Source organism: Amphiura filiformis, chromosome 12 (assembly GCF_039555335.1).
Source record: "Amphiura filiformis chromosome 12, Afil_fr2py, whole genome shotgun sequence".
Taxonomy (NCBI): Eukaryota; Metazoa; Echinodermata; class Ophiuroidea; order Amphilepidida; family Amphiuridae; genus Amphiura; species Amphiura filiformis.
In genome coordinates this window covers 31,379,505-31,388,627 of record NC_092639.1, presented here as the reverse complement: position 1 = coordinate 31,388,627, position 9,123 = coordinate 31,379,505, and the positions used below count along the sequence as shown (strand labels likewise).

At 38.4% G+C, this 9,123-nt stretch overlaps 1 long non-coding RNA gene across 1 annotated transcript; it reads left to right on the top strand.

The window, feature by feature from the left end:
- The first annotated feature begins 1,804 nt into the window (after positions 1 to 1,804).
- On the top strand, positions 1,805 to 6,782 carry LOC140166071 (uncharacterized). Its single transcript, XR_011860810.1, has 3 exons — positions 1,805 to 2,348; positions 3,336 to 3,454; positions 5,078 to 6,782. It is a non-coding gene; the product is annotated as an uncharacterized lncRNA (long non-coding RNA).
- The last annotated feature ends 2,341 nt before the right edge of the window (positions 6,783 to 9,123 follow it).

Genomic DNA, 9,123 nt, shown 5'->3' with positions numbered 1-9,123 from the left:
ATAGGAATTTTTATTTTGCCTATCCTCTACCTAGGGCCTATGATAGACGACAGGCAGGTCCAATATTTTTATTGTAGTGGATACCGGCTGCGCCGGCATCCACTACTCAAAATATTGGACCTGCCTGTCGTCTATCACACGGTAGAGTATAGGCAAAATAAAAATTCCTATCGTTTATTCTCTAAATAGTTGATAGTGATATTAGTCAGGGCGCGCGCCTCCACGCAACGGCGGCAGGCTTGTTGCTCCTCAATGATCGCGCGATAATGCGTTCGCGTAATACACGTGCGAGAACTAAGAACGCGATTCGGCGGCTTAGATGTTCGTGATGGTTTCGTTCATTTAAAACAACGGGGATGTCCTCACAAAAGTAACTTCTTTTTTTTCTGAAACAAGGCAGTTTTTCTCGCAAAAATTACATAAAAACTGAATAAGAATGAGAATAAATGATAGGATTTTGTCTTTTGCCTATCCAATATCGTGTCATAATGGATGGGCTGGCCAATATTTTTATCGTAGTTGCGCCGGCATCCACTACTCAAAATATTGGCCAGCCCATCCATTATGACACGATATTGTATTTTGTAGTATACAGGCGGGTTAGGGTTAAGGTGATGTGGTCCCTCACTTGTCCGCTTGTAACAAGTTGAGTCTTGATAAATGTTTTTTTAACCATTCAAGGAATGACCAATGAAACAAGTGTATAGGGCCAGCATAAAAGATCTAACCATGAATCTGTTGGTCCATTGGTTAACCTGAAATTAATCAATGAACACAAGATTTATAATTGAAGTTACAGTTGTTCTTTCCCAATAAATTGAATTAGAATGAAAAACTTGTTAAATTTACGCATTTTGATGCATACAAAAAGGCAATTTAGAAAAGTGCAACTTTTGTTGATGAATAAAATGGCTATTATATGATTACTCACTGGACCATAAAACATGTTTTAAAAGTGTAAAAATTAATTCATGAAAACAAAAACAATATAGAAACATTCATTTTTGATTAATTTTATTCAAGTGAAAGAGATCTGAAACCAAAAGTCATGCATAAAAAGCCTATGTAGAAAGGTGCAGCTTTTTTTTTGGCCGAAAATTTTAAAAATGGCTGTATTTCTCAGTGAAGATGATAACAGATAACAAGAAAACACCGTTCACTTGATGCATAACTAAATCAGCCTATGTTACAAACTTTAAAACAGGAGAATTGATCAAGCCGTTTTTGGATTATACCAAAAATTCTTAGGGGGGGGGGGCTTATTTTTTGGAACCGTTTATATCCAATAATATCCTTAAGCATGTTAAGTGTCCCACTTACCCCAACTTACCCTATTGGTAAGATTTTCTCCAGGCTCACGGAAAGACCTCCATTTTTTTTTTGGGGGGGGGCTTCTCACTGAAAGACCTCCCCCCCTCCAATTGTTCGGTTCTAGGCTTTCACCGACAGACCATAGTTTTGAACTGTTGTCCGCACATCTCCGTCACTTCCAAAGTCGAGTGCTACCCCCCCGGAGCTATCCCTTCTTCTTTTCTTTTAATATAGTATATTATTAGTACCGGTACTCGAGAATCCTTGTTAATAGTACCCCTTGCCTTGGCTGGGCCACCCCGGGGTGGGCCACTCCGAAACTGCTGAAAGACACATGACGAATATTTTAAAGACAGTTCTTGTTTATTTCCATATACCGGAAGCATCGTTATGTATACCGCACATCCCTATTGTTTACAAAATAAATCTATGAATTTTTCTCGGTAGGCCCGAAGTTTTTTCGTTGGTATTTATCCACACCACCTCAATGCCTTCGGCAAAATATTTCCCTAAGTTCAGGTGTGCCATTTGCGCATGCGCGAAAGTAGTTTGATTGACAGATTTCACCTCTGACCTCGATCAGCTGTTTTTGCGACAGTCATAACACTGACAGAAGTATCCAGTTGCGAAAATCGAATTATTTGCCTCATTTTAGCGACGTGCTTGGACTAGTTTGCAATAGTAATATTAGTATTCAATTCACTGAATATTTAGAGAAGCAAATGACATGATGGATAAGGACAGTTTAAGGCCACGGACATCGAATATACCACGAAAACTAGCTCGTTCACGTAGCGTTTTCGTTGTCCCACTGGCCTACTACACGTAGATTGCCTGGCGATCGGAGTAGCACCTCGGACTACACGAAAACATGACGAGATTTGTCCCATTCACCACTGCATCACACAGATCTGTTGTTCATGCACTGTCATGACTGTACATTCATGATCATTGCAATACAGTGTATGTCGTGTATGTGTATACCGTTCTCCTGGCTGAGTATGTTGGGTGTGTTGTTTGTACCTCGACTCTGCAAGGTGAGTTTCTTTTTATAACTCGTTAATTTTTTTAATGCACAAGTAAAACTAAACGACACAACATTAATTTTAACTGGCAGTGAGGATTCGCTATAGTATAGACGAATCCAACGAGCCAAGTCATGGTCAGGATTTGGTCGGCCATTAGGCCAAGTAAAATAAAAACATGTTTCACGTCCGGGTTTTCGAAAAAAAGGAGGAAGAGGGTCTTTTATTTTCTATTTTTATCACAAAATTGGTGTAAATAGCCATACTTAGAGCTCAGTGTTTTAGCGTATACAATAATGCCTGGAAAAAGGAGGAGAGTTACACCCCTCAAATGATCACAAAACCTTCATAAAATGTTTCTCATATCTAAACAAGGCTATAGAAAGCATCCTAACTTCCTAGACATATATTTTGAAAAGTTATAACCGAATTTCAAAAAATAAAAATATATTTGAAGAAACCTCAAAAAAGGAAGCGGGAGGGGACGTGAAACATGTTTATTTTTTTATTTTGCCTTATTAGGGTCCCTGCATGCACCAAAAAGGTGTTGTAACTTGTGAGTGCCCAATTGGGTGGATTAAACCCGCTTAAAATTTGATGTGAGATTCTTTTGTGTTGTAAACTGTCATCATTCTTTTGTGTGCGTGTAACACGGGTGGTAGAATGCAGTTTAAAATATCCTTCAAGGGCGCATCATTTCACATTTTAGGTGAGATAGTTTGGTCCCCGTCAGCGGCTATGGCCGCCATTGAGGTGCAGGAATGCGTGAAATTTGATTTAGTCTATAGGAAAATATGATTTTGACTTCATCTTCAGTCTCAATCCCAACCCACAGCAAGTGAGCAAACATAAAGTCTTGATTTTTGCAGAGTATGTAGGCCTACTATATGTTTACAAAGCAATCGTGTAAAAACAGAATTTTGAAAAATATTCAGGGCTTTCCCTTAGCAAATGTTACAATGGCTTTAATTACAATGTCATACTGTATTGTCTTTCCAGAAACTGGCACACGAAAGGTCCATTCTGCAAGGCATATCTTCCAAAAATCTGAACTATAAACACACGCTGAAGCAAAGCACCTGCAACCGAACAGCACAGCTTTCCTTATTGAGGAGGATGTAAGTAATTTCATTTACAAAGTTGTAGCCAAGGGGTGCAGCACACCACACAAAATGCCAATACATTATTCCTATGTGTTCCTATATTTAATTCTCAGGCACGACAGGTATATATGAAATGAAAGTGCAAAAAAAAAAAAAAATAAAAGAGAAAATCAGAAGGGCAAAAGAAAAGAAATTAACCTGATCATGACCGAAAATAGTGTAAAATACTGAAATTTTTTGCGTACTACGTCCCAATAAAGCCTTTTTAGAAGCTCAAAGACATACAATGCAGAGTTTTTTTGTGTATCTCCTAAGTTTTATTTTGCCCTCCTTTCTAAAAAAGATGGCTATGCCCATGAAACTATGCACGACTAGTAGACTTAGTAAATTACAGATTAGTGCTTTAAATCTGTCTCCGCTCTCACAGTTCATAAAAAAAAATTAAAATTGCAAAATGATTGCAAGTGACTACTTTTGACTTTATGACCTTTGACCTCACACCTATTGAAATAGCATATCATGACTCTGCTACAATAATTTATCATTTTGGAAGGAAAATCTAAAAATTTAAAAAGATAGTACATTAACCCTAACACTGACCCATGCTTTTTGGTATCGGAAGTCAGAGAAGATCCGAATTTTTCAAGAAGAAGAAGAATTTTTGACTTGGCACCCCCGGGATTCGAGCCTTTGACCCCTTGCATGGCAAGCGAAGGATCGCGGACCGGTAGCTGCTCGGGTTATTGCTGCCCGGCCAGCAATTCCGTGAGCATATCACACTTCGGTTGATTGCGTCGCCATCGCAGACCCTGGGATGCATGCATGTTATGAATTTTTCATCGTGGTATTTTGTGGTTTTACTGGTGTTAGGGGTAGAGGACACTCTAATCTGGAAAAATACATCTTTTTAACCCTAACACTGACCCATGCTTTTTGGTATCGGAAGTCAGAGAAGATCCGAATTTTTCAAGAAGAAGAAGAATTTTTGACTTGGCACCCCCGGGATTCGAACCTTTGACCCCTCGCATGCCAAGCGAACGATCGCGGACCAGTAGCTGCTCGGGTTATTGCTGCCCGGCCAGCAATTCCGTGAGCATATCACACTTCGGTTGATTGCGTCATCGCAGACCCTGGGATGCATGCATGTTATGAATTTTTCATTGTGGTATTTTGTGGTTTTACTGGTGTTAGGGTTAAGGCTTTAAGGAGTACTACACCCTGGCCAATTTTGTGCTTATTTTTGCATTTTTCGCAAAAATTATAGCACATTGGTGACAAGTAAGATATGTATAGGGCAAGGACTCCCAACTACTGTACTGAAAATTCAGCAACTCAAAGCAAGTAGTTATTGATTTTTGATCAAATATTGGTTTTCCTCATTTTTGACTGTAACTCCACAACTGTTGTCTGTGCTGATATAAAATTTCCAGTGCAGTAGTTGTAGTCCTTGCCCCTATAATATACATATCTTACTTGTCCCCAATGCCCTATAATTTTTGAGAAAAATGCACAAATAGGCACAAAATTGGGCAGGTGTAGTACCCCTTAAGGCACACAAACAGCCTAGATACCATAATCCTGATAATAATGTGTAATAATTAATCATTGGCTATTATTTTATTTTATTCCAATTTCCAGGTGCAGCAGTACTACTGAGGATACTGGTTTCGTGAAAGACAAAGAGGATGATGGTTTGGAAGTCAACAGCTGGCATCTGTTATCTGTCGCATCACTCGCTAGCCGTACTATAGGGCTTTTTAAACACACTATATCCGAGAACTGCTAAAACCCACTAACCGCTCCACCCAAAAGGGGCATTAGCAGTCTGGGTTTAGCAGTTCTCTGGATATAGCCAGGTTTTACAATATAGCATGGTTTTGGACCACCACAGTCAAAAGGCCGTAGTAGGGCTATCACTCGCATGCATTGAAAACTTTCCCAACATTATGTCAACAATTAAATTTTTTGAAGAAAATCTTTTCTGGAGGGTGAACATTTGATGAGAACTTAAATACTTGCATAGTAATTTATGTGGTGCATAAACTAACTAGTAAATGTTTGCTCCAATTATTAAAATAATAAGGACCTCAACAAATGACTCTGACATCATGTGATGTAATCGTAATGCATAGTTCCTTACAGGCTGTAAAAGTTGCATGGAATTATTGGAAATGTTCTAGGCACTTTTCTTTGGTTTGCCTCAAATTCAGCAGTGACGTCAATGTCTTTTCATGGCTGCGCCACACGAACCACCCTTTTTTTTACACAATTAACTATACGCACACGATTCAATACGGCGCCCACTAAAATATGCACCTACGTCACTACTGAACTTGAGGGGAACCAATGTATAGCCAAGGTTCCCTAGTCCAAAAATACGGATCGCTAGTCCGAAAAAATAGGAAATGGTTCACAAGTCCAAAAATAAATAAGGTTTACAAGACCTTAGCAATGGAAAATCTGCAGCCATTAGGACTAGCGACCATTTTTTTCTTGGACTAGTGACATTTATGACTAGCGCGCCTTAGGATTAGCGGATGCAGGATAGAGTAATTGTAGACCAAATTGTTTAGTAGCTGCTACTGGTTTACCTTCATCCCCGTAAATATGATGAGTATCCAGTCCACTAATCAAGGGTTTAGGACCAGAAGGCCTAACTGCAATAGCTGCCCCATAGACATTTTGATAATTTATCTAAAATATGACACTTGGCAGCTATTGCAGATAAGGCCTCGTTAATGTCTGTTATTTATTAAATAAATAAAAGAAGACCCTACATGTAAACCCTTAACATAAAACTAAAATAAAAGAAGGTCCTACATGTAAACCCTTGACTTATAAATGCTTTTAAAGGAGTGTAAGTGTTCATAGTTTATTATTGGCAGACACTGTTTCTTTCATGAAAGCTGTGACTGTGCATCAATGCATTCACACCCAAAGCCTTCAGGAAAGACTAGCCGATGTCAGTCAATGCTACAATGTAGTCTTTTGTGAAGGCACCATATTAACACACAAGCTGGACTCGAATTTCAGTCAGGGCCATTGCCTGCAGTTTTTCAGTTTTGGCCTTTGTGCCCCTGATCTTTGTTAACTTCAAGGTGTTCTTCATTCCTCTTGACAAGTGGTGCCAAATGGCCTTGACAAAGGCCCCCCCAAATGAAGGTCTGAACAAAAGCCTTCTCAAAAGACTAGTGGCTGCCAATAGACTGTAAATAAATGGTCTTTTTTCACTCATTATCTCATACTTCATTACTAAATGTATTTTTACACCTATTTCTCTGGTACATAATTATTAGAAAGACAAGAGTTCATGAAATAAACAAAAATGCATGGTGAATATGTAGCTTTGATCATTGTTTTAATTTATTTTGAGATCTGTAAGGAAGTGAAAAAATAAAAGCACTATTTTTTTCATTAACCTACTTAATAGATAATAAATGATGGGGATTTTTTTTCTACATGTATCCTCTATTGTGTGATGGAAGATATCCAATAAAAAGTCTGCACAAAAAGTAACACAGCTGAAATATGCCTATAAGTTCAGAACTAGTAATCGTTTCCACAATATTTCTACATAGAAAGAAGGATGATTTATTTACGCTCATTTTGATACCCCATTTGTGAAATGTCGTTCAATACTGATAACACAGTACATAGTGCTTTTAAAGAAAAACCACAAATTTAAAAGTTGCCATTTACAGCAATCAATGGTTTCAATCAATGACTTCATATCAATACAAATAACCGCAACTTTCAATTAGGGTATTTTTCTTTAAAAACACTGCTGTGTTGTTATTATTGAACGAGATTTGACTAATGGGGTATCAAAATGCGCGTAAATAAATCATCCTTCTTTCTATGTTGAAATATTGTGAACACAATTATTAGTTCAAACGCTACAGGCATGTTTATAACAGCTGCGTTACTTTTTGTGCAGTCTTTATTTTTATAATACAATTCAGCATATTCCCTCTAAGTGATTGTGATCTGGGACAAATCCAAAATTGGATCTAATCTATTAGAAATATTCAATCTAGAATTCAATCTTATTTGATTTTTAATCTAAAAAACATTTGGATGGATTTTTAAAATCTAATTTGAATACATCTAATTTGATTTTAATCTAAGGGGTTAAAATCAATCTAAGCAATTTTAATCCCATATATTAAAATTGAATTAGATTGAATTCTAATCTATTGGATTGAATATTTCTAATAGATCTTAATAAATTTTCACACATTCTGTTACACCTAATTTATGAGTCCCGACTTTCAACACAAGTATTGTTCTTCAATTAGTGAGATTGAAGTGCGTTTCTGAATCCGGTCATTATTTCAGTGCTTTTTAATATTTCATTTGTTCCATGACTTCCATCTGCCTCCGCTGCAAAATGTGACATGAAATGGCTCACAGTGGCATTGGTTAATGGTGTCTGGCAGTTGGTTGTTACTTGTACAGTGTAGCTCTGACCTTTTAGTAGGCCTGAAAAAGAAAAAAGAGGATTTTAGAAAATTTGTCAGGGTAAAGCTGGGACAGTGGCACAATCCCCGCATGGGGCTGTTACAGCGGCTTGGTTTGAAATCCTTGCCCACCCACTTCCCCCAAATGAGCACATGCATCTGTATTCCCCAGCCCCCCCCCCCCTTGGCGGTGGTGGCAGATTTACCCCCAGCTAGCTGTTCCCTTGATTGCAATGAAAGTGTAGTTTTGCCACTGGTGACCCCCACTCTACCATCAGTCGCACACCACAGGGTTCATTTATGTGCCATATTAGGGGCTGTGCAATAATTATCGGGGGTAATACAATGTCCGAACGACCCACCAAAAATAGCTTGCCCCCCCTCTCAGCCTGCAAAATAATCGCTTTCCCCCCTCTTAAAAAAAAAAAAAAATCTTTGCCCCCAACACATGCCAATTTTTTTGGGATCCCAATTTGCAAACCTTAAAAGGTCTAGATATGTTGCGAGCACAGCGAGCATGAAAATTTGCATATTTCAGCGTTTCCATACTGTTTTCCTAAGCCTTTTTAGAGCATTTTATTTAAAAGGCACCCCATGGGTGTGTGCCAAAATTGGCTTGCCCCCCCCTCGGATCGCTTGCTTGCCCCCCCCAATTTTACCCTCCTTCCAGGGCTCATAATTATTGCACAGCTGAGCCCCTTATAGGTATAAGGGGGCTATCATTTTCTTCAGAAGGGGGTCATGAATATACTGGGGGTCATAGAATTTTAAGACCAAAAATAGGGGTTATAATTTTGTAGCAATCAAAATAGGGGGTTATAGAATTATTAAGGGCTGGCGACTGGTGTAACTTTTCTTACACTTTTTTTGAACAAAATGTGCACACAATCTTTATACAATGCAAGATTTTTGCGCTCTCCGTGCGCCTTCATTACGCTTATGGTCAAAAAATTTTAACAGCGTTTTGTACTCCGCTCTAAAATTTTGACAGAAGGGGGTCCTAAAATTTTTGACCCACGATAGGGGGTCGTAAAAATTTTAGCCCGATGATCGCGCGATGGAGGGGGGTCATAAAAATTGACTTCAGTCACCGACATATTCATGACCCCCTGTCGAAGAAAATTACATCCCCTGAAAGGTGAATTCAGTCAAATTTTGCCATCAAACACTGCATCATTTTATATCAAATTAAACTCCTTGATTATAAAGAAAGCCAAAACTGAA